The sequence below is a fragment of the Tenebrio molitor genome, chromosome 6, assembly GCF_963966145.1.
Source record: "Tenebrio molitor chromosome 6, icTenMoli1.1, whole genome shotgun sequence".
In the NCBI taxonomy this organism is placed as follows: Eukaryota; Metazoa; Arthropoda; class Insecta; order Coleoptera; family Tenebrionidae; genus Tenebrio; species Tenebrio molitor.
This window is the reverse complement of record NC_091051.1, coordinates 1,582,920-1,609,474: the sequence shown is the minus strand read 5'-3', so window position 1 is coordinate 1,609,474 and position 26,555 is coordinate 1,582,920.

Sequence of the window (26,555 nt, the reverse complement as noted above, 5' to 3'; positions counted from 1 at the left end):
TAAATTTTTTTCGGCTCAGAAGAAGCGCCTTGACAAGAGCAATCCAACGGTGCAAAATTCATTGCCATATGTGGCTTAATAAGGGAGCTATGGGCATTTAAATGATTTTCCGAAGTGAAAATTAGATAGAAGGGGGGGGTACGTGGTTTTTTTCCGAAATTTTTTTGTCGCCGATTCGAACCAAATTGCAGTCAGTTATTGTATAGGAAGAGTTGAATTCAGGTATAGTAAAAGTTCCACCCATTGAACCCATTTTTTGCTGTGGGAGCCAAAAATATGGATTTTTTGGTTTTTTGCGAATTTCTCTAAAACGGAAAAATCCAGGTAAATTTTTTTCGGCTCAGAAGAAGCGCCTTGACAAGAGCAATCCAACGGTGCAAAATTCATTGCCATATGTGGCTTAATAAGGGAGCTATGGGCATTTAAATGATTTTCCGAAGTGAAAATTAGATAGAAGGGGGGGTACGTGGTTTTTTTCCGAAATTTTTTTGTCGCCGATTCGAACCAAATTGCTGTCAGTTATTGTATAGGAAGAGTTGAATTCAGGTATAGTAAAAGTTCCACCCATTGAACCCATTTTTTGCTGTGGGAGCCAAAAATATGGATTTTTTGGTTTTTTGCGAATTTCTCTAAAACGGAAAAATCCAGGTAAATTTTTTTCGGCTCAGAAGAAGCGCCTTGACAAGAGCAATCCAACGGTGCAAAATTCATTGCCATATGTGGCTTAATAAGGGAGCTATGGGCATTTAAATGATTTTCCGAAGTGAAAATTAGATAGAAGGGGGGGGTACGTGGTTTTTTTCCGAAATTTTTTTGTCGCCGATTCGAACCAAATTGCAGTCAGTTATTGTATAGGAAGAGTTGAATTCAGGTATAGTAAAAGTTCCACCCATTGAACCCATTTTTTGCTGTGGGAGCCAAAAATATGGATTTTTTGGTTTTTTGCGAATTTCTCTAAAACGGAAAAATCCAGGTAAATTTTTTTCGGCTCAGAAGAAGCGCCTTGACAAGAGCAATCCAACGGTGCAAAATTCATTGCCATATGTGGCTTAATAAGGGAGCTATGGGCGTTTAAATGATTTTCCGAAGTGAAAATTAGATAGAAGGGGGGGGTACGTGGTTTTTTTCCGAAATTTTTTTGTCGCCGATTCGAACCAAATTGCAGTCAGTTATTGTATAGGAAGAGTTGAAATCAGGAATAGTAAAAGTTCCACCCATTGAACCCATTTTTTGCTGTGGGAGCCAAAAATATGGATTTTTTGGTTTTTTGCGAATTTCTCTAAAACGGAAAAATCCAGGTAAATTTTTTTCGGCTCAGAAGAAGCGCCTTGACAAGAGCAATCCAACGGTGCAAAATTCATTGCCATATGTGGCTTAATAAGGGAGCTATGGGCATTTAAATGATTTTCCGAAGTGAAAATTAGATAGAAGGGGGGGTACGTGGTTTTTTTCCGAAATTTTTTTGTCGCCGATTCGAACCAAATTGCTGTCAGTTATTGTATAGGAAGAGTTGAATTCAGGTATAGTAAAAGTTCCACCCATTGAACCCATTTTTTGCTGTGGGAGCCAAAAATATGGATTTTTTGGTTTTTTGCGAATTTCTCTAAAACGGAAAAATCCAGGTAAATTTTTTTCGGCTCAGAAGAAGCGCCTTGACAAGAGCAATCCAACGGTGCAAAATTCATTGCCATATGTGGCTTAATAAGGGAGCTATGGGCGTTTAAATGATTTTCCGAAGTGAAAATTAGATAGAAGGGGGGGGTACGTGGTTTTTTTCCGAAATTTTTTTGTCGCCGATTCGAACCAAATTGCAGTCAGTTATTGTATAGGAAGAGTTGAATTCAGGTATAGTAAAAGTTCCACCCATTGAACCCATTTTTTGCTGTGGGAGCCAAAAATATGGATTTTTTGGTTTTTTGGCGAATTTCTCTAAAACGGAAAAATCCAGGTAAATTTTTTTCGGCTCAGAAGAAGCGCCTTGACAAGAGCAATCCAACGGTGCAAAATTCATTGCCATATGTGGCTTAATAAGGGAGCTATGGGCATTTAAATGATTTTCCGAAGTGAAAATTAGATAGAAGGGGGGGGTACGTCGTTTTTTCCGAAATTTTTTTGTCGCCGATTCGAACCAAATTGCAGTCAGTTATTGTATAGGAAGAGTTGAATTCAGGTATAGTAAAAGTTCCACCCATTGAACCCATTTTTTGCTGTGGGAGCCAAAAATATGGATTTTTTGGTTTTTTGCGAATTTCTCTAAAACGGAAAAATCCAGGTAAATTTTTTTCGGCTCAGAAGAAGCGCCTTGACAAGAGCAATCCAACGGTGCAAAATTCATTGCCATATGTGGCTTAATAAGGGAGCTATGGGCATTTAAATGATTTTCCGAAGTGAAAATTAGATAGAAGGGGGGGTACGTGGTTTTTTTCCGAAATTTTTTTGTCGCCGATTCGAACCAAATTGCTGTCAGTTATTGTATAGGAAGAGTTGAATTCAGGTATAGTAAAAGTTCCACCCATTGAACCCATTTTTTGCTGTGGGAGCCAAAAATATGGATTTTTTGGTTTTTTGCGAATTTCTCTAAAACGGAAAAATCCAGGTAAATTTTTTTCGGCTCAGAAGAAGCGCCTTGACAAGAGCAATCCAACGGTGCAAAATTCATTGCCATATGTGGCTTAATAAGGGAGCTATGGGCGTTTAAATGATTTTCCGAAGTGAAAATTAGATAGAAGGGGGGGGTACGTGGTTTTTTTCCGAAATTTTTTTGTCGCCGATTCGAACCAAATTGCAGTCAGTTATTGTATAGGAAGAGTTGAATTCAGGTATAGTAAAAGTTCCACCCATTGAACCCATTTTTTGCTGTGGGAGCCAAAAATATGGATTTTTTGGTTTTTTGGCGAATTTCTCTAAAACGGAAAAATCCAGGTAAATTTTTTTCGGCTCAGAAGAAGCGCCTTGACAAGAGCAATCCAACGGTGCAAAATTCATTGCCATATGTGGCTTAATAAGGGAGCTATGGGCATTTAAATGATTTTCCGAAGTGAAAATTAGATAGAAGGGGGGGGTACGTGGTTTTTTCCGAAATTTTTTTGTCGCCGATTCGAACCAAATTGCAGTCAGTTATTGTATAGGAAGAGTTGAATTCAGGTATAGTAAAAGTTCCACCCATTGAACCCATTTTTTGCTGTGGGAGCCAAAAATATGGATTTTTTGGTTTTTTGCGAATTTCTCTAAAACGGAAAAATCCAGGTAAATTTTTTTCGGCTCAGAAGAAGCGCCTTGACAAGAGCAATCCAACGGTGCAAAATTCATTGCCATATGTGGCTTAATAAGGGAGCTATGGGCATTTAAATGATTTTCCGAAGTGAAAATTAGATAGAAGGGGGGGGTACGTGGTTTTTTTCCGAAATTTTTTTGTCGCCGATTCGAACCAAATTGCAGTCAGTTATTGTATAGGAAGAGCTGAATTCAGGTATAGTAAAAGTTCCACCCATTGAACCCATTTTTTGCTGTGGGAGCCAAAAATATGGATTTTTTGGTTTTTTGCGAATTTCTCTAAAACGGAAAAATCCAGGTAAATTTTTTTCGGCTCAGAAGAAGCGCCTTGACAAGAGCAATCCAACGGTGCAAAATTCATTGCCATATGTGGCTTAATAAGGGAGCTATGGGCATTTAAATGATTTTCCGAAGTGAAAATTAGATAGAAGGGGGGGGTACGTGGTTTTTTTCCGAAATTTTTTTGTCGCCGATTCGAACCAAATTGCAGTCAGTTATTGTATAGGAAGAGTTGAATTCAGGTATAGTAAAAGTTCCACCCATTGAACCCATTTTTTGCTGTGGGAGCCAAAAATATGGATTTTTTGGTTTTTTGCGAATTTCTCTAAAACGGAAAAATCCAGGTAAATTTTTTTCGGCTCAGAAGAAGCGCCTTGACAAGAGCAATCCAACGGTGCAAAATTCATTGCCATATGTGGCTTAATAAGGGAGCTATGGGCATTTAAATGATTTTCCGAAGTGAAAATTAGATAGAAGGGGGGGTACGTGGTTTTTTTCCGAAATTTTTTTGTCGCCGATTCGAACCAAATTGCTGTCAGTTATTGTATAGGAAGAGTTGAATTCAGGTATAGTAAAAGTTCCACCCATTGAACCCATTTTTTGCTGTGGGAGCCAAAAATATGGATTTTTTGGTTTTTTGCGAATTTCTCTAAAACGGAAAAATCCAGGTAAATTTTTTTCGGCTCAGAAGAAGCGCCTTGACAAGAGCAATCCAACGGTGCAAAATTCATTGCCATATGTGGCTTAATAAGGGAGCTATGGGCATTTAAATGATTTTCCGAAGTGAAAATTAGATAGAAGGGGAGGTACGTGGTTTTTTTCCGAAATTTTTTTGTCGCCGATTCGAACCAAATTGCAGTCAGTTATTGTATAGGAAGAGTTGAATTCAGGTATAGTAAAAGTTCCACCCATTGAACCCATTTTTTGCTGTGGGAGCCAAAAATATGGATTTTTTGGTTTTTTGCGAATTTCTCTAAAACGGAAAAATCCAGGTAAATTTTTTTCGGCTCAGAAGAAGCGCCTTGACAAGAGCAATCCAACGGTGCAAAATTCATTGCCATATGTGGCTTAATAAGGGAGCTATGGGCGTTTAAATGATTTTCCGAAGTGAAAATTAGATAGAAGGGGGGGGTACGTGGTTTTTTTCCGAAATTTTTTTGTCGCCGATTCGAACCAAATTGCAGTCAGTTATTGTATAGGAAGAGTTGAAATCAGGAATAGTAAAAGTTCCACCCATTGAACCCATTTTTTGCTGTGGGAGCCAAAAATATGGATTTTTTGGTTTTTTGCGAATTTCTCTAAAACGGAAAAATCCAGGTAAATTTTTTTCGGCTCAGAAGAAGCGCCTTGACAAGAGCAATCCAACGGTGCAAAATTCATTGCCATATGTGGCTTAATAAGGGAGCTATGGGCATTTAAATGATTTTCCGAAGTGAAAATTAGATAGAAGGGGGGGTACGTGGTTTTTTTCCGAAATTTTTTTGTCGCCGATTCGAACCAAATTGCTGTCAGTTATTGTATAGGAAGAGTTGAATTCAGGTATAGTAAAAGTTCCACCCATTGAACCCATTTTTTGCTGTGGGAGCCAAAAATATGGATTTTTTGGTTTTTTGCGAATTTCTCTAAAACGGAAAAATCCAGGTAAATTTTTTTCGGCTCAGAAGAAGCGCCTTGACAAGAGCAATCCAACGGTGCAAAATTCATTGCCATATGTGGCTTAATAAGGGAGCTATGGGCGTTTAAATGATTTTCCGAAGTGAAAATTAGATAGAAGGGGGGGGTACGTGGTTTTTTTCCGAAATTTTTTTGTCGCCGATTCGAACCAAATTGCAGTCAGTTATTGTATAGGAAGAGTTGAATTCAGGTATAGTAAAAGTTCCACCCATTGAACCCATTTTTTGCTGTGGGAGCCAAAAATATGGATTTTTTGGTTTTTTGGCGAATTTCTCTAAAACGGAAAAATCCAGGTAAATTTTTTTCGGCTCAGAAGAAGCGCCTTGACAAGAGCAATCCAACGGTGCAAAATTCATTGCCATATGTGGCTTAATAAGGGAGCTATGGGCATTTAAATGATTTTCCGAAGTGAAAATTAGATAGAAGGGGGGGGTACGTCGTTTTTTCCGAAATTTTTTTGTCGCCGATTCGAACCAAATTGCAGTCAGTTATTGTATAGGAAGAGTTGAATTCAGGTATAGTAAAAGTTCCACCCATTGAACCCATTTTTTGCTGTGGGAGCCAAAAATATGGATTTTTTGGTTTTTTGCGAATTTCTCTAAAACGGAAAAATCCAGGTAAATTTTTTTCGGCTCAGAAGAAGCGCCTTGACAAGAGCAATCCAACGGTGCAAAATTCATTGCCATATGTGGCTTAATAAGGGAGCTATGGGCATTTAAATGATTTTCCGAAGTGAAAATTAGATAGAAGGGGGGGTACGTGGTTTTTTTCCGAAATTTTTTTGTCGCCGATTCGAACCAAATTGCTGTCAGTTATTGTATAGGAAGAGTTGAATTCAGGTATAGTAAAAGTTCCACCCATTGAACCCATTTTTTGCTGTGGGAGCCAAAAATATGGATTTTTTGGTTTTTTGCGAATTTCTCTAAAACGGAAAAATCCAGGTAAATTTTTTTCGGCTCAGAAGAAGCGCCTTGACAAGAGCAATCCAACGGTGCAAAATTCATTGCCATATGTGGCTTAATAAGGGAGCTATGGGCATTTAAATGATTTTCCGAAGTGAAAATTAGATAGAAGGGGGGGGTACGTGGTTTTTTTCCGAAATTTTTTTGTCGCCGATTCGAACCAAATTGCTGTCAGTTATTGTATAGGAAGAGTTGAATTCAGGTATAGTAAAAGTTCCACCCATTGAACCCATTTTTTGCTGTGGGAGCCAAAAATATGGATTTTTTGGTTTTTTGGCGAATTTCTCTAAAACGGAAAAATCCAGGTAAATTTTTTTCGGCTCAGAAGAAGCGCCTTGACAAGAGCAATCCAACGGTGCAAAATTCATTGCCATATGTGGCTTAATAAGGGAGCTATGGGCATTTAAATGATTTTCCGAAGTGAAAATTAGATAGAAGGGGGGGGTACGTGGTTTTTTCCGAAATTTTTTTGTCGCCGATTCGAACCAAATTGCAGTCAGTTATTGTATAGGAAGAGTTGAATTCAGGTATAGTAAAAGTTCCACCCATTGAACCCATTTTTTGCTGTGGGAGCCAAAAATATGGATTTTTTGGTTTTTTGGCGAATTTCTCTAAAACGGAAAAATCCAGGTAAATTTTTTTCGGCTCAGAAGAAGCGCCTTGACAAGAGCAATCCAACGGTGTAAAATTCATTGCCATATGTGGCTTAATAAGGGAGCTATGGGCGTTTAAATGATTTTCAGAAGTGAAAATTAGATAGAAGGGGGGGGGTACGTGGTTTTTTTCCGAAATTTTTTTGTCGCCGATTCGAACCAAATTGCAGTCAGTTATTGTATAGGAAGAGTTGAATTCAGGTATAGTAAAAGTTCCACCCATTGAACCCATTTTTTGCTGTGGGAGCCAAAAATATGGATTTTTTGGTTTTTTGCGAATTTCTCTAAAACGGAAAAATCCAGGTAAATTTTTTTCGGCTCAGAAGAAGCGCCTTGACAAGAGCAATCCAACGGTGCAAAATTCATTGCCATATGTGGCTTAATAAGGGAGCTATGGGCATTTAAATGATTTTCCGAAGTGAAAATTAGATAGAAGGGGGGGGTACGTGGTTTTTTTCCGAAATTTTTTTGTCGCCGATTCGAACCAAATTGCTGTCAGTTATTGTATAGGAAGAGTTGAATTCAGGTATAGTAAAAGTTCCACCCATTGAACCCATTTTTTGCTGTGGGAGCCAAAAATATGGATTTTTTGGTTTTTTGCAAATTTCTCTAAAACGGAAAAATCCAGGTAAATTTTTTTCGGCTCAGAAGAAGCGCCTTGACAAGAGCAATCCAACGGTGTAAAATTCATTGCCATATGTGGCTTAATAAGGGAGCTATGGGCGTTTAAATGATTTTCCGAAGTGAAAATTAGATAGAAGGGGGGGGGTACGTGGTTTTTTTCCGAAATTTTTTTGTCGCCGATTCGAACCAAATTGCAGTCAGTTATTGTATAGGAAGAGTTGAAATCAGGAATAGTAAAAGTTCCACCCATTGAACCCATTTTTTGCTGTGGGAGCCAAAAATATGGATTTTTTGGTTTTTTGCGAATTTCTCTAAAACGGAAAAATCCAGGTAAATTTTTTTCGGCTCAGAAGAAGCGCCTTGACAAGAGCAATCCAACGGTGCAAAATTCATTGCCATATGTGGCTTAATAAGGGAGCTATGGGCGTTTAAATGATTTTCCGAAGTGAAAATTAGATAGAAGGGGGGGGTACGTGGTTTTTTTCCGAAATTTTTTTGTCGCCGATTCGAACCAAATTGCAGTCAGTTATTGTATAGGAAGAGTTGAATTCAGGTATAGTAAAAGTTCCACCCATTGAACCCATTTTTTGCTGTGGGAGCCAAAAATATGGATTTTTTGGTTTTTTGCGAATTTCTCTAAAACGGAAAAATCCAGGTAAATTTTTTTCGGCTCAGAAGAAGCGCCTTGACAAGAGCAATCCAACGGTGCAAAATTCATTGCCATATGTGGCTTAATAAGGGAGCTATGGGCGTTTAAATGATTTTCCGAAGTGAAAATTAGATAGAAGGGGGGGGTACGTGGTTTTTTTCCGAAATTTTTTTGTCGCCGATTCGAACCAAATTGCAGTCAGTTATTGTATAGGAAGAGTTGAAATCAGGAATAGTAAAAGTTCCACCCATTGAACCCATTTTTTGCTGTGGGAGCCAAAAATATGGATTTTTTGGTTTTTTGCGAATTTCTCTAAAACGGAAAAATCCAGGTAAATTTTTTTCGGCTCAGAAGAAGCGCCTTGACAAGAGCAATCCAACGGTGCAAAATTCATTGCCATATGTGGCTTAATAAGGGAGCTATGGGCATTTAAATGATTTTCCGAAGTGAAAATTAGATAGAAGGGGGGGTACGTGGTTTTTTTCCGAAATTTTTTTGTCGCCGATTCGAACCAAATTGCTGTCAGTTATTGTATAGGAAGAGTTGAATTCAGGTATAGTAAAAGTTCCACCCATTGAACCCATTTTTTGCTGTGGGAGCCAAAAATATGGATTTTTTGGTTTTTTGCGAATTTCTCTAAAACGGAAAAATCCAGGTAAATTTTTTTCGGCTCAGAAGAAGCGCCTTGACAAGAGCAATCCAACGGTGCAAAATTCATTGCCATATGTGGCTTAATAAGGGAGCTATGGGCGTTTAAATGATTTTCCGAAGTAAAAATTAGATAGAAGGGGGGGGTACGTGGTTTTTTTCCGAAATTTTTTTGTCGCCGATTCGAACCAAATTGCAGTCAGTTATTGTATAGGAAGAGTTGAAATCAGGAATAGTAAAAGTTCCACCCATTGAACCCATTTTTTGCTGTGGGAGCCAAAAATATGGATTTTTTGGTTTTTTGCGAATTTCTCTAAAACGGAAAAATCCAGGTAAATTTTTTTCGGCTCAGAAGAAGCGCCTTGACAAGAGCAATCCAACGGTGCAAAATTCATTGCCATATGTGGCTTAATAAGGGAGCTATGGGCATTTAAATGATTTTCCGAAGTGAAAATTAGATAGAAGGGGGGGGTACGTGGTTTTTTCCGAAATTTTTTTGTCGCCGATTCGAACCAAATTGCAGTCAGTTATTGTATAGGAAGAGTTGAATTCAGGTATAGTAAAAGTTCCACCCATTGAACCCATTTTTTGCTGTGGGAGCCAAAAATATGGATTTTTTGGTTTTTTGCAAATTTCTCTAAAACGGAAAAATCCAGGTAAATTTTTTTCGGCTCAGAAGAAGCGCCTTGACAAGAGCAATCCAACGGTGTAAAATTCATTGCCATATGTGGCTTAATAAGGGAGCTATGGGCGTTTAAATGATTTTCCGAAGTGAAAATTAGATAGAAGGGGGGGGGTACGTGGTTTTTTTCCGAAATTTTTTTGTCGCCGATTCGAACCAAATTGCAGTCAGTTATTGTATAGGAAGAGTTGAAATCAGGAATAGTAAAAGTTCCACCCATTGAACCCATTTTTTGCTGTGGGAGCCAAAAATATGGATTTTTTGGTTTTTTGCGAATTTCTCTAAAACGGAAAAATCCAGGTAAATTTTTTTCGGCTCAGAAGAAGCGCCTTGACAAGAGCAATCCAACGGTGCAAAATTCATTGCCATATGTGGCTTAATAAGGGAGCTATGGGCGTTTAAATGATTTTCCGAAGTGAAAATTAGATAGAAGGGGGGGGTACGTGGTTTTTTTCCGAAATTTTTTTGTCGCCGATTCGAACCAAATTGCAGTCAGTTATTGTATAGGAAGAGTTGAATTCAGGTATAGTAAAAGTTCCACCCATTGAACCCATTTTTTGCTGTGGGAGCCAAAAATATGGATTTTTTGGTTTTTTGCGAATTTCTCTAAAACGGAAAAATCCAGGTAAATTTTTTTCGGCTCAGAAGAAGCGCCTTGACAAGAGCAATCCAACGGTGCAAAATTCATTGCCATATGTGGCTTAATAAGGGAGCTATGGGCGTTTAAATGATTTTCCGAAGTGAAAATTAGATAGAAGGGGGGGGTACGTGGTTTTTTTCCGAAATTTTTTTGTCGCCGATTCGAACCAAATTGCAGTCAGTTATTGTATAGGAAGAGTTGAAATCAGGAATAGTAAAAGTTCCACCCATTGAACCCATTTTTTGCTGTGGGAGCCAAAAATATGGATTTTTTGGTTTTTTGCGAATTTCTCTAAAACGGAAAAATCCAGGTAAATTTTTTTCGGCTCAGAAGAAGCGCCTTGACAAGAGCAATCCAACGGTGCAAAATTCATTGCCATATGTGGCTTAATAAGGGAGCTATGGGCATTTAAATGATTTTCCGAAGTGAAAATTAGATAGAAGGGGGGGTACGTGGTTTTTTTCCGAAATTTTTTTGTCGCCGATTCGAACCAAATTGCTGTCAGTTATTGTATAGGAAGAGTTGAATTCAGGTATAGTAAAAGTTCCACCCATTGAACCCATTTTTTGCTGTGGGAGCCAAAAATATGGATTTTTTGGTTTTTTGCGAATTTCTCTAAAACGGAAAAATCCAGGTAAATTTTTTTCGGCTCAGAAGAAGCGCCTTGACAAGAGCAATCCAACGGTGCAAAATTCATTGCCATATGTGGCTTAATAAGGGAGCTATGGGCGTTTAAATGATTTTCCGAAGTAAAAATTAGATAGAAGGGGGGGGTACGTGGTTTTTTTCCGAAATTTTTTTGTCGCCGATTCGAACCAAATTGCAGTCAGTTATTGTATAGGAAGAGTTGAAATCAGGAATAGTAAAAGTTCCACCCATTGAACCCATTTTTTGCTGTGGGAGCCAAAAATATGGATTTTTTGGTTTTTTGCGAATTTCTCTAAAACGGAAAAATCCAGGTAAATTTTTTTCGGCTCAGAAGAAGCGCCTTGACAAGAGCAATCCAACGGTGCAAAATTCATTGCCATATGTGGCTTAATAAGGGAGCTATGGGCGTTTAAATGATTTTCCGAAGTGAAAATTAGATAGAAGGGGGGGGTACGTGGTTTTTTTCCGAAATTTTTTTGTCGCCAAATTGCAGTCAGTTATTGTATAGGAAGAGTTGAATTCAGGTATAGTAAAAGTTCCACCCATTGAACCCATTTTTTGCTGTGGGAGCCAAAAATATGGATTTTTTGGTTTTTTGCGAATTTCTCTAAAACGGAAAAATCCAGGTAAATTTTTTTCGGCTCAGAAGAAGCGCCTTGACAAGAGCAATCCAACGGTGCAAAATTCATTGCCATATGTGGCTTAATAAGGGAGCTATGGGCGTTTAAATGATTTTCCGAAGTGAAAATTAGATAGAAGGGGGGGGTATGTGGTTTTTTTCCGAAATTTTTTTGTCGCCGATTCGAACCAAATTGCAGTCAGTTATTGTATAGGAAGAGTTGAAATCAGGAATAGTAAAAGTTCCACCCATTGAACCCATTTTTTGCTGTGGGAGCCAAAAATATGGATTTTTTGGTTTTTTGCGAATTTCTCTAAAACGGAAAAATCCAGGTAAATTTTTTTCGGCTCAGAAGAAGCGCCTTGACAAGAGCAATCCAACGGTGCAAAATTCATTGCCATATGTGGCTTAATAAGGGAGCTATGGGCGTTTAAATGATTTTCCGAAGTGAAAATTAGATAGAAGGGGGGGGTACGTGGTTTTTTTCCGAAATTTTTTTGTCGCCGATTCGAACCAAATTGCAGTCAGTTATTGTATAGGAAGAGTTGAAATCAGGAATAGTAAAAGTTCCACCCATTGAACCCATTTTTTGCTGTGGGAGCCAAAAATATAGATTTTTTGGTTTTTTGCGAATTTCTCTAAAACGGAAAAATCCAGGTAAATTTTTTTCGGCTCAGAAGAAGCGCCTTGACAAGAGCAATCCAACGGTGCAAAATTCATTGCCATATGTGGCTTAATAAGGGAGCTATGGGCGTTTAAATGATTTTCCGAAGTAAAAATTAGATAGAAGGGGGGGGTACGTGGTTTTTTTCCGAAATTTTTTTGTCGCCGATTCGAACCAAATTGCAGTCAGTTATTGTATAGGAAGAGTTGAAATCAGGAATAGTAAAAGTTCCACCCATTGAACCCATTTTTTGCTGTGGGAGCCAAAAATATGGATTTTTTGGTTTTTTGCGAATTTCTCTAAAACGGAAAAATCCAGGTAAATTTTTTTCGGCTCAGAAGAAGCGCCTTGACAAGAGCAATCCAACGGTGCAAAATTCATTGCCATATGTGGCTTAATAAGGGAGCTATGGGCATTTAAATGATTTTCCGAAGTGAAAATTAGATAGAAGGGGAGGTACGTGGTTTTTTTCCGAAATTTTTTTGTCGCCGATTCGAACCAAATTGCAGTCAGTTATTGTATAGGAAGAGTTGAATTCAGGTATAGTAAAAGTTCCACCCATTGAACCCATTTTTTGCTGTGGGAGCCAAAAATATGGATTTTTTGGTTTTTTGCGAATTTCTCTAAAACGGAAAAATCCAGGTAAATTTTTTTCGGCTCAGAAGAAGCGCCTTGACAAGAGCAATCCAACGGTGCAAAATTCATTGCCATATGTGGCTTAATAAGGGAGCTATGGGCATTTAAATGATTTTCCGAAGTGAAAATTAGATAGAAGGGGGGGGTACGTGGTTTTTTTCCGAAATTTTTTTGTCGCCAAATTGCAGTCAGTTATTGTATAGGAAGAGTTGAATTCAGGTATAGTAAAAGTTCCACCCATTGAACCCATTTTTTGCTGTGGGAGCCAAAAATATGGATTTTTTGGTTTTTTGCGAATTTCTCTAAAACGGAAAAATCCAGGTAAATTTTTTTCGGCTCAGAAGAAGCGCCTTGACAAGAGCAATCCAACGGTGCAAAATTCATTGCCATATGTGGCTTAATAAGGGAGCTATGGGCGTTTAAATGATTTTCCGAAGTGAAAATTAGATAGAAGGGGGGGGTATGTGGTTTTTTTCCGAAATTTTTTTGTCGCCGATTCGAACCAAATTGCAGTCAGTTATTGTATAGGAAGAGTTGAAATCAGGAATAGTAAAAGTTCCACCCATTGAACCCATTTTTTGCTGTGGGAGCCAAAAATATGGATTTTTTGGTTTTTTGCGAATTTCTCTAAAACGGAAAAATCCAGGTAAATTTTTTTCGGCTCAGAAGAAGCGCCTTGACAAGAGCAATCCAACGGTGCAAAATTCATTGCCATATGTGGCTTAATAAGGGAGCTATGGGCGTTTAAATGATTTTCCGAAGTGAAAATTAGATAGAAGGGGGGGGTACGTGGTTTTTTTCCGAAATTTTTTTGTCGCCGATTCGAACCAAATTGCAGTCAGTTATTGTATAGGAAGAGTTGAAATCAGGAATAGTAAAAGTTCCACCCATTGAACCCATTTTTTGCTGTGGGAGCCAAAAATATAGATTTTTTGGTTTTTTGCGAATTTCTCTAAAACGGAAAAATCCAGGTAAATTTTTTTCGGCTCAGAAGAAGCGCCTTGACAAGAGCAATCCAACGGTGCAAAATTCATTGCCATATGTGGCTTAATAAGGGAGCTATGGGCGTTTAAATGATTTTCCGAAGTGAAAATTAGATAGAAGGGGGGGGTACGTGGTTTTTTTCCGAAATTTTTTTGTCGCCGATTCGAACCAAATTGCAGTCAGTTATTGTATAGGAAGAGTTGAAATCAGGAATAGTAAAAGTTCCACCCGTTGAACCCATTTTTTGCTGTGGGAGCCAAAAATATGGATTTTTTGGTTTTTTGCGAATTTCTCTAAAACGGAAAAATCCAGGTAAATTTTTTTCGGCTCAGAAGAAGCGCCTTGACAAGAGCAATCCAACGGTGCAAAATTCATTGCCATATGTGGCTTAATAAGGGAGCTATGGGCGTTTAAATGATTTTCCGAAGTGAAAATTAGATAGAAGGGGGGGGTACGTGGTTTTTTTCCGAAATTTTTTTGTCGCCGATTCGAACCAAATTGCAGTCAGTTATTGTATAGGAAGAGTTGAAATCAGGAATAGTAAAAGTTCCACCCATTGAACCCATTTTTTGCTGTGGGAGCCAAAAATATAGATTTTTTGGTTTTTTGCGAATTTCTCTAAAACGGAAAAATCCAGGTAAATTTTTTTCGGCTCAGAAGAAGCGCCTTGACAAGAGCAATCCAACGGTGCAAAATTCATTGCCATATGTGGCTTAATAAGGGAGCTATGGGCGTTTAAATGATTTTCCGAAGTGAAAATTAGATAGAAGGGGGGGGTACGTGGTTTTTTTCCGAAATTTTTTTGTCGCCGATTCGAACCAAATTGCAGTCAGTTATTGTATAGGAAGAGTTGAAATCAGGAATAGTAAAAGTTCCACCCGTTGAACCCATTTTTTGCTGTGGGAGCCAAAAATATGGATTTTTTGGTTTTTTGCGAATTTCTCTAAAACGGAAAAATCCAGGTAAATTTTTTTCGGCTCAGAAGAAGCGCCTTGACAAGAGCAATCCAACGGTGCAAAATTCATTGCCATATGTGGCTTAATAAGGGAGCTATGGGCATTTAAATGATTTTCCGAAGTGAAAATTAGATAGAAGGGGAGGTACGTGGTTTTTTTCCGAAATTTTTTTGTCGCCGATTCGAACCAAATTGCAGTCAGTTATTGTATAGGAAGAGTTGAATTCAGGTATAGTAAAAGTTCCACCCATTGAACCCATTTTTTGCTGTGGGAGCCAAAAATATGGATTTTTTGGTTTTTTGCGAATTTCTCTAAAACGGAAAAATCCAGGTAAATTTTTTTCGGCTCAGAAGAAGCGCCTTGACAAGAGCAATCCAACGGTGCAAAATTCATTGCCATATGTGGCTTAATAAGGGAGCTATGGGCATTTAAATGATTTTCCGAAGTGAAAATTAGATAGAAGGGGGGGGTACGTGGTTTTTTTCCGAAATTTTTTTGTCGCCGATTCGAACCAAATTGCAGTCAGTTATTGTATAGGAAGAGTTGAATTCAGGTATAGTAAAAGTTCCACCCATTGAACCCATTTTTTGCTGTGGGAGCCAAAAATATGGATTTTTTGGTTTTTTGCGAATTTCTCTAAAACGGAAAAATCCAGGTAAATTTTTTTCGGCTCAGAAGAAGCGCCTTGACAAGAGCAATCCAACGGTGCAAAATTCATTGCCATATGTGGCTTAATAAGGGAGCTATGGGCATTTAAATGATTTTCCGAAGTGAAAATTAGATAGAAGGGGGGGTACGTGGTTTTTTTCCGAAATTTTTTTGTCGCCGATTCGAACCAAATTGCTGTCAGTTATTGTATAGGAAGAGTTGAATTCAGGTATAGTAAAAGTTCCACCCATTGAACCCATTTTTTGCTGTGGGAGCCAAAAATATGGATTTTTTGGTTTTTTGCGAATTTCTCTAAAACGGAAAAATCCAGGTAAATTTTTTTCGGCTCAGAAGAAGCGCCTTGACAAGAGCAATCCAACGGTGCAAAATTCATTGCCATATGTGGCTTAATAAGGGAGCTATGGGCATTTAAATGATTTTCCGAAGTGAAAATTAGATAGAAGGGGAGGTACGTGGTTTTTTTCCGAAATTTTTTTGTCGCCGATTCGAACCAAATTGCAGTCAGTTATTGTATAGGAAGAGTTGAATTCAGGTATAGTAAAAGTTCCACCCATTGAACCCATTTTTTGCTGTGGGAGCCAAAAATATGGATTTTTTGGTTTTTTGCGAATTTCTCTAAAACGGAAAAATCCAGGTAAATTTTTTTCGGCTCAGAAGAAGCGCCTTGACAAGAGCAATCCAACGGTGCAAAATTCATTGCCATATGTGGCTTAATAAGGGAGCTATGGGCGTTTAAATGATTTTCCGAAGTGAAAATTAGATAGAAGGGGGGGGTACGTGGTTTTTTTCCGAAATTTTTTTGTCGCCGATTCGAACCAAATTGCAGTCAGTTATTGTATAGGAAGAGTTGAAATCAGGAATAGTAAAAGTTCCACCCATTGAACCCATTTTTTGCTGTGGGAGCCAAAAATATGGATTTTTTGGTTTTTTGCGAATTTCTCTAAAACGGAAAAATCCAGGTAAATTTTTTTCGGCTCAGAAGAAGCGCCTTGACAAGAGCAATCCAACGGTGCAAAATTCATTGCCATATGTGGCTTAATAAGGGAGCTATGGGCATTTAAATGATTTTCCGAAGTGAAAATTAGATAGAAGGGGGGGTACGTGGTTTTTTTCCGAAATTTTTTTGTCGCCGATTCGAACCAAATTGCTGTCAGTTATTGTATAGGAAGAGTTGAATTCAGGTATAGTAAAAGTTCCACCCATTGAACCCATTTTTTGCTGTGGGAGCCAAAAATATGGATTTTTTGGTTTTTTGCGAATTTCTCTAAAACGGAAAAATCCAGGTAAATTTTTTTCGGCTCAGAAGAAGCGCCTTGACAAGAGCAATCCAACGGTGCAAAATTCATTGCCATATGTGGCTTAATAAGGGAGCTATGGGCATTTAAATGATTTTCCGAAGTGAAAATTAGATAGAAGGGGGGGTACGTGGTTTTTTTCCGAAATTTTTTTGTCGCCGATTCGAACCAAATTGCTGTCAGTTATTGTATAGGAAGAGTTGAATTCAGGTATAGTAAAAGTTCCACCCATTGAACCCATTTTTTGCTGTGGGAGCCAAAAATATGGATTTTTTGGTTTTTTGCGAATTTCTCTAAAACGGAAAAATCCAGGTAAATTTTTTTCGGCTCAGAAGAAGCGCCTTGACAAGAGCAATCCAACGGTGCAAAATTCATTGCCATATGTGGCTTAATAAGGGAGCTATGGGCATTTAAATGATTTTCCGAAGTGAAAATTAGATAGAAGGGGAGGTACGTGGTTTTTTTCCGAAATTTTTTTGTCGCCGATTCGAACCAAATTGCAGTCAGTTATTGTATAGGAAGAGTTGAATTCAGGTATAGTAAAAGTTCCACCCATTGAACCCATTTTTTGCTGTGGGAGCCAAAAATATGGATTTTTTGGTTTTTTGCGAATTTCTCTAAAACGGAAAAATCCAGGTAAATTTTTTTCGGCTCAGAAGAAGCGCCTTGACAAGAGCAATCCAACGGTGCAAAATTCATTGCCATATGTGGCTTAATAAGGGAGCTATGGGCGTTTAAATGATTTTCCGAAGTGAAAATTAGATAGAAGGGGGGGGTACGTGGTTTTTTTCCGAAATTTTTTTGTCGCCGATTCGAACCAAATTGCAGTCAGTTATTGTATAGGAAGAGTTGAAATCAGGAATAGTAAAAGTTCCACCCATTGAACCCATTTTTTGCTGTGGGAGCCAAAAATATGGATTTTTTGGTTTTTTGCGAATTTCTCTAAAACGGAAAAATCCAGGTAAATTTTTTTCGGCTCAGAAGAAGCGCCTTGACAAGAGCAATCCAACGGTGCAAAATTCATTGGCATATGTGGCTTAATAAGGGAGCTATGGGCATTTAAATGATTTTCCGAAGTGAAAATTAGATAGAAGGGGGGGTACGTGGTTTTTTCCGAAATTTTTTTGTCGCCGATTCGAACCAAATTGCTGTCAGTTATTGTATAGGAAGAGTTGAATTCAGGTATAGTAAAAGTTCCACCCATTGAACCCATTTTTTGCTGTGGGAGCCAAAAATATGGATTTTTTGGTTTTTTGCGAATTTCTCTAAAACGGAAAAATCCAGGTAAATTTTTTTCGGCTCAGAAGAAGCGCCTTGACAAGAGCAATCCAACGGTGCAAAATTCATTGCCATATGTGGCTTAATAAGGGAGCTATGGGCGTTTAAATGATTTTCCGAAGTGAAAATTAGATAGAAGGGGGGGTACGTGGTTTTTTTCCGAAATTTTTTTGTCGCCGATTCGAACCAAATTGCTGTCAGTTATTGTATAGGAAGAGTTGAATTCAGGTATAGTAAAAGTTCCACCCATTGAACCCATTTTTTGCTGTGGGAGCCAAAAATATGGATTTTTTGGTTTTTTGCGAATTTCTCTAAAACGGAAAAATCCAGGTAAATTTTTTTCGGCTCAGAAGAAGCGCCTTGACAAGAGCAATCCAACGGTGCAAAATTCATTGCCATATGTGGCTTAATAAGGGAGCTATGGGCATTTAAATGATTTTCCGAAGTGAAAATTAGATAGAAGGGGGGGTACGTGGTTTTTTTCCGAAATTTTTTTGTCGCCGATTCGAACCAAATTGCTGTCAGTTATTGTATAGGAAGAGTTGAATTCAGGTATAGTAAAAGTTCCACCCATTGAACCCATTTTTTGCTGTGGGAGCCAAAAATATGGATTTTTTGGTTTTTTGCGAATTTCTCTAAAACGGAAAAATCCAGGTAAATTTTTTTCGGCTCAGAAGAAGCGCCTTGACAAGAGCAATCCAACGGTGCAAAATTCATTGCCATATGTGGCTTAATAAGGGAGCTATGGGCATTTAAATGATTTTCCGAAGTGAAAATTAGATAGAAGGGGAGGTACGTGGTTTTTTTCCGAAATTTTTTTGTCGCCGATTCGAACCAAATTGCAGTCAGTTATTGTATAGGAAGAGTTGAATTCAGGTATAGTAAAAGTTCCACCCATTGAACCCATTTTTTGCTGTGGGAGCCAAAAATATGGATTTTTTGGTTTTTTGCGAATTTCTCTAAAACGGAAAAATCCAGGTAAATTTTTTTCGGCTCAGAAGAAGCGCCTTGACAAGAGCAATCCAACGGTGCAAAATTCATTGCCATATGTGGCTTAATAAGGGAGCTATGGGCGTTTAAATGATTTTCCGAAGTGAAAATTAGATAGAAGGGGGGGGTACGTGGTTTTTTTCCGAAATTTTTTTGTCGCCGATTCGAACCAAATTGCAGTCAGTTATTGTATAGGAAGAGTTGAAATCAGGAATAGTAAAAGTTCCACCCATTGAACCCATTTTTTGCTGTGGGAACCAAAAATATGGATTTTTTGGTTTTTTGCGAATTTCTCTAAAACGGAAAAATCCAGGTAAATTTTTTTCGGCTCAGAAGAAGCGCCTTGACAAGAGCAATCCAACGGTGCAAAATTCATTGGCATATGTGGCTTAATAAGGGAGCTATGGGCATTTAAATGATTTTCCGAAGTGAAAATTAGATAGAAGGGGGGGTACGTGGTTTTTTTCCGAAATTTTTTTGTCGCCGATTCGAACCAAATTGCTGTCAGTTATTGTATAGGAAGAGTTGAATTCAGGTATAGTAAAAGTTCCACCCATTGAACCCATTTTTTGCTGTGGGAGCCAAAAATATGGATTTTTTGGTTTTTTGCGAATTTCTCTAAAACGGAAAAATCCAGGTAAATTTTTTTCGGCTCAGAAGAAGCGCCTTGACAAGAGCAATCCAACGGTGCAAAATTCATTGCCATATGTGGCTTAATAAGGGAGCTATGGGCGTTTAAATGATTTTCCGAAGTGAAAATTAGATAGAAGGGGGGGGTACGTGGTTTTTTTCCGAAATTTTTTTGTCGCCGATTCGAACCAAATTGCAGTCAGTTATTGTATAGGAAGAGTTGAATTCAGGTATAGTAAAAGTTCCACCCATTGAACCCATTTTTTGCTGTGGGAGCCAAAAATATGGATTTTTTGGTTTTTTGGCGAATTTCTCTAAAACGGAAAAATCCAGGTAAATTTTTTTCGGCTCAGAAGAAGCGCCTTGACAAGAGCAATCCAACGGTGCAAAATTCATTGCCATATGTGGCTTAATAAGGGAGCTATGGGCATTTAAATGATTTTCCGAAGTGAAAATTAGATAGAAGGGGGGGGTACGTGGTTTTTTTCCGAAATTTTTTTGTCGCCGATTCGAACCAAATTGCAGTCAGTTATTGTATAGGAAGAGTTGAATTCAGGTATAGTAAAAGTTCCACCCATTGAACCCATTTTTTGCTGTGGGACCCAAAAATATGGATTTTTTGGTTTTTTGCGAATTTCTCTAAAACGGAAAAATCCAGGTAAATTTTTTTCGGCTCAGAAGAAGCGCCTTGACAAGAGCAATCCAACGGTGCAAAATTCATTGCCATATGTGGCTTAATAAGGGAGCTATGGGCATTTAAATGATTTTCCGAAGTGAAAATTAGATAGAAGGGGGGGTACGTGGTTTTTTTCCGAAATTTTTTTGTCGCCGATTCGAACCAAATTGCTGTCAGTTATTGTATAGGAAGAGTTGAATTCAGGTATAGTAAAAGTTCCACCCATTGAACCCATTTTTTGCTGTGGGAGCCAAAAATATGGATTTTTTGGTTTTTTGCGAATTTCTCTAAAACGGAAAAATCCAGGTAAATTTTTTTCGGCTCAGAAGAAGCGCCTTGACAAGAGCAATCCAACGGTGCAAAATTCATTGCCATATGTGGCTTAATAAGGGAGCTATGGGCATTTAAATGATTTTCCGAAGTGAAAATTAGATAGAAGGGGAGGTACGTGGTTTTTTTCCGAAATTTTTTTGTCGCCGATTCGAACCAAATTGCAGTCAGTTATTGTATAGGAAGAGTTGAATTCAGGTATAGTAAAAGTTCCACCCATTGAACCCATTTTTTGCTGTGGGAGCCAAAAATATGGATTTTTTGGTTTTTTGCGAATTTCTCTAAAACGGAAAAATCCAGGTAAATTTTTTTCGGCTCAGAAGAAGCGCCTTGACAAGAGCAATCCAACGGTGCAAAATTCATTGCCATATGTGGCTTAATAAGGGAGCTATGGGCATTTAAATGATTTTCCGAAGTGAAAATTAGATAGAAGGGGGGGTACGTGGTTTTTTTCCGAAATTTTTTTGTCGCCGATTCGAACCAAATTGCTGTCAGTTATTGTATAGGAAGAGTTGAATTCAGGTATAGTAAAAGTTCCACCCATTGAACCCATTTTTTGCTGTGGGAGCCAAAAATATGGATTTTTTGGTTTTTTGGCGAATTTCTCTAAAACGGAAAAATCCAGGTAAATTTTTTTCGGCTCAGAAGAAGCGCCTTGACAAGAGCAATCCAACGGTGCAAAATTCATTGCCATATGTGGCTTAATAAGGGAGCTATGGGCGTTTAAATGATTTTCCGAAGTGAAAATTAGATAGAAGGGGGGGGTACGTGGTTTTTTTCCGAAATTTTTTTGTCGCCGATTCGAACCAAATTGCAGTCAGTTATTGTATAGGAAGAGTTGAAATCAGGAATAGTAAAAGTTCCACCCATTGAACCCATTTTTTGCTGTGGGAGCCAAAAATATGGATTTTTTGGTTTTTTGCGAATTTCTCTAAAACGGAAAAATCCAGGTAAATTTTTTTCGGCTCAGAAGAAGCGCCTTGACAAGAGCAATCCAACGGTGCAAAATTCATTGCCATATGTGGCTTAATAAGGGAGCTATGGGCGTTTAAATGATTTTCCGAAGTGAAAATTAGATAGAAGGGGGGGGTACGTGGTTTTTTTCCGAAATTTTTTTGTCGCCGATTCGAACCAAATTGCAGTCAGTTATTGTATAGGAAGAGTTGAATTCAGGTATAGTAAAAGTTCCACCCATTGAACCCATTTTTTGCTGTGGGAGCCAAAAATATGGATTTTTTGGTTTTTTGCGAATTTCTCTAAAACGGAAAAATCCAGGTAAATTTTTTTCGGCTCAGAAGAAGCGCCTTGACAAGAGCAATCCAACGGTGCAAAATTCATTGCCATATGTGGCTTAATAAGGGAGCTATGGGCGTTTAAATGATTTTCCGAAGTGAAAATTAGATAGAAGGGGGGGGTACGTGGTTTTTTTCCGAAATTTTTTTGTCGCCGATTCGAACCAAATTGCAGTCAGTTATTGTATAGGAAGAGTTGAAATCAGGAATAGTAAAAGTTCCACCCATTGAACCCATTTTTTGCTGTGGGAGCCAAAAATATGGATTTTTTGGTTTTTTGCGAATTTCTCTAAAACGGAAAAATCCAGGTAAATTTTTTTCGGCTCAGACGAAGCGCCTTGACAAGAGCAATCCAACGGTGCAAAATTCATTGCCATATGTGGCTTAATAAGGGAGCTATGGGCATTTAAATGATTTTCCGAAGTGAAAATTAGATAGAAGGGGGGGGTACGTGGTTTTTTCCGAAATTTTTTTGTCGCCGATTCGAACCAAATTGCAGTCAGTTATTGTATAGGAAGAGTTGAAATCAGGAATAGTAAAAGTTCCACCCATTGAACCCATTTTTTGCTGTGGGAGCCAAAAATATGGATTTTTTGGTTTTTTGCGAATTTCTCTAAAACGGAAAAATCCAGGTAAATTTTTTTCGGCTCAGAAGAAGCGCCTTGACAAGAGCAATCCAACGGTGCAAAATTCATTGCCATATGTGGCTTAATAAGGGAGCTATGGGCATTTAAATGATTTTCCGAAGTGAAAATTAGATAGAAGGGGGGGGTACGTGGTTTTTTCCGAAATTTTTTTGTCGCCGATTCGAACCAAATTGCAGTCAGTTATTGTATAGGAAGAGTTGAATTCAGGTATAGTAAAAGTTCCACCCATTGAACCCATTTTTTGCTGTGGGAGCCAAAAATATGGATTTTTTGGTTTTTTGCGAATTTCTCTAAAACGGAAAAATCCAGGTAAATTTTTTTCGGCTCAGAAGAAGCGCCTTGACAAGAGCAATCCAACGGTGCAAAATTCATTGCCATATGTGGCTTAATAAGGGAGCTATGGGCGTTTAAATGATTTTCCGAAGTAAAAATTAGATAGAAGGGGGGGGTACGTGGTTTTTTTCCGAAATTTTTTTGTCGCCGATTCGAACCAAATTGCAGTCAGTTATTGTATGGGAAGAGTTGAAATCAGGAATAGTATAAGTTCCACCCATTGAACCCATTTTTTGCTGTGGGAGCCAAAAATATGGATTTTTTGGTTTTTTGCGAATTTCTCTAAAACGGAAAAATCCAGGTAAATTTTTTTCGGCTCAGAAGAAGCGCCTTGACAAGAGCAATCCAACGGTGCAAAATTCATTGCCATATGTGGCTTAATAAGGGAGCTATGGGCGTTTAAATGATTTTCCGAAGTGAAAATTAGATAGAAGGGGGGGGTACGTGGTTTTTTTCCGAAATTTTTTTGTCGCCAAATTGCAGTCAGTTATTGTATAGGAAGAGTTGAATTCAGGTATAGTAAAAGTTCCACCCATTGAACCCATTTTTTGCTGTGGGAGCCAAAAATATGGATTTTTTGGTTTTTTGCGAATTTCTCTAAAACGGAAAAATCCAGGTAAATTTTTTTCGGCTCAGAAGAAGCGCCTTGACAAGAGCAATCCAACGGTGCAAAATTCATTGCCATATGTGGCTTAATAAGGGAGCTATGGGCGTTTAAATGATTTTCCGAAGTGAAAATTAGATAGAAGGGGGGGGTACGTGGTTTTTTTCCGAAATTTTTTTGTCGCCGATTCGAACCAAATTGCAGTCAGTTATTGTATAGGAAGAGTTGAAATCAGGAATAGTAAAAGTTCCACCCGTTGAACCCATTTTTTGCTGTGGGAGCCAAAAATATGGATTTTTTGGTTTTTTGCGAATTTCTCTAAAACGGAAAAATCCAGGTAAATTTTTTTCGGCTCAGAAGAAGCGCCTTGACAAGAGCAATCCAACGGTGCAAAATTCATTGCCATATGTGGCTTAATAAGGGAGCTATGGGCGTTTAAATGATTTTCCGAAGTAAAAATTAGATAGAAGGGGGGGGTACGTGGTTTTTTTCCGAAATTTTTTTGTCGCCGATTCGAACCAAATTGCAGTCAGTTATTGTATAGGAAGAGTTGAAATCAGGAATAGTAAAAGTTCCACCCATTGAACCCATTTTTTGCTGTGGGAGCCAAAAATATGGATTTTTTGGTTTTTTGCGAATTTCTCTAAAACGGAAAAATCCAGGTAAATTTTTTTCGGCTCAGAAGAAGCGCCTTGACAAGAGCAATCCAACGGTGCAAAATTCATTGCCATATGTGGCTTAATAAGGGAGCTATGGGCATTTAAATGATTTTCCGAAGTGAAAATTAGATAGAAGGGGAGGTACGTGGTTTTTTTCCGAAATTTTTTTGTCGCCGATTCGAACCAAATTGCAGTCAGTTATTGTATAGGAAGAGTTGAATTCAGGTATAGTAAAAGTTCCACCCATTGAACCCATTTTTTGCTGTGGGAGCCAAAAATATGGATTTTTTGGTTTTTTGCGAATTTCTCTAAAACGGAAAAATCCAGGTAAATTTTTTTCGGCTCAGAAGAAGCGCCTTGACAAGAGCAATCCAACGGTGCAAAATTCATTGCCATATGTGGCTTAATAAGGGAGCTATGGGCGTTTAAATGATTTTCCGAAGTGAAAATTAGATAGAAGGGGGGGGTACGTGGTTTTTTTCCGAAATTTTTTTGTCGCCGATTCGAACCAAATTGCAGTCAGTTATTGTATAGGAAGAGTTGAAATCAGGTATAGTAAAAGTTCCACCCATTGAACCCATTTTTTGCTGTGGGAGCCAAAAATATGGATTTTTTGGTTTTTTGCGAATTTCTCTAAAACGGAAAAATCCAGGTAAATTTTTTTCGGCTCAGAAGAAGCGCCTTGACAAGAGCAATCCAACGGTGCAAAATTCATTGCCATATGTGGCTTAATAAGGGAGCTATGGGCGTTTAAATGATTTTCCGAAGTGAAAATTAGATAGAAGGGGGGGGTACGTGGTTTTTTTCCGAAATTTTTTTGTCGCCGATTCGAACCAAATTGCAGTCAGTTATTGTATAGGAAGAGTTGAAATCAGGTATAGTAAAAGTTCCACCCATTGAACCCATTTTTTGCTGTGGGAGCCAAAAATATGGATTTTTTGGTTTTTTGCGAATTTCTCTAAAACGGAAAAATCCAGGTAAATTTTTTTCGGCTCAGAAGAAGCGCCTTGACAAGAGCAATCCAACGGTGCAAAATTCATTGCCATATGTGGCTTAATAAGGGAGCTATGGGCGTTTAAATGATTTTCCGAAGTGAAAATTAGATAGAAGGGGGGGGTACGTGGTTTTTTTCCGAAATTTTTTTGTCGCCGATTCGAACCAAATTGCAGTCAGTTATTGTATAGGAAGAGTTGAATTCAGGTATAGTAAAAGTTCCACCCATTGAACCCATTTTTTGCTGTGGGAGCCAAAAATATGGATTTTTTGGTTTTTTGCGAATTTCTCTAAAACGGAAAAATCCAGGTAAATTTTTTTCGGCTCAGAAGAAGCGCCTTGACAAGAGCAATCCAACGGTGCAAAATTCATTGCCATATGTGGCTTAATAAGGGAGCTATGGGCGTTTAAATGATTTTCCGAAGTGAAAATTAGATAGAAGGGGGGGGTACGTGGTTTTTTTCCGAAATTTTTTTGTCGCCGATTCGAACCAAATTGCAGTCAGTTATTGTATAGGAAGAGTTGAATTCAGGTATAGTAAAAGTTCCACCCATTGAACCCATTTTTTGCTGTGGGAGCCAAAAATATGGATTTTTTGGTTTTTTGCGAATTTCTCTAAAACGGAAAAATCCAGGTAAATTTTTTTCGGCTCAGAAGAAGCGCCTTGACAAGAGCAATCCAACGGTGCAAAATTCATTGCCATATGTGGCTTAATAAGGGAGCTATGGGCGTTTAAATGATTTTCCGAGGTGAAAATTAGATAGAAGGGGGGGGTACGTGGTTTTTTTCCGAAATTTTTTTGTCGCCGATTCGAACCAAATTGCTGTCAGTTATTGTATAGGAAGAGTTGAATTCAGGTATAGTAAAAGTTCCACCCATTGAACCCATTTTTTGCTGTGGGAGCCAAAAATATGGATTTTTTGGTTTTTTGCGAATTTCTCTAAAACGGAAAAATCCAGGTAAATTTTTTTTCGGCTCAGAAGAAGCGCCTTGACAAGAGCAATCCAACGGTGCAAAATTCATTGCCATATGTGGCTTAATAAAGGAGCTGTGGGCGTTTAAATGATTTTCCGAAGTGAAAATTAGATAGAAGGGGGGGGTACGTGTTTTTTTTTCAAAAATTTGTTGTCGCCGATTCGAACCAAATTGCTGTCAGTTATTGTATAGGATGTGTTGAATTCAGATATCTTAAAAGTTCCGGCCATTGAACCCATTTTTTGCTGTGGGAGCCAAAAATATGGATTTTTTGGTTTTTTGCGAATTTCTCTAAAACGGAAAAATCCAGGTAAATTTTTTTCGGCTCCGAAGAAGCGCCTTGATAAGAGCAATCCAACGGTGCAAAATTCATTGCCATATGTGGCTTAATAAAGGAGCTATGGGCGTTTAAATGATTTTCCGAAGTGAAAATTAGATAGAAGGGGGGGGGGGTACGTGGTTTTTTTCCAAAAATTTTTTGTCGCCGATTCGAACCAAATTGCTGTCAGTTATTGTATAGGATGTGTTGAATTCAGATATCTTAAAAGTTCCGGCCATTGAACCCATTTTTTGCTGTGGGAGCCAAAAATATG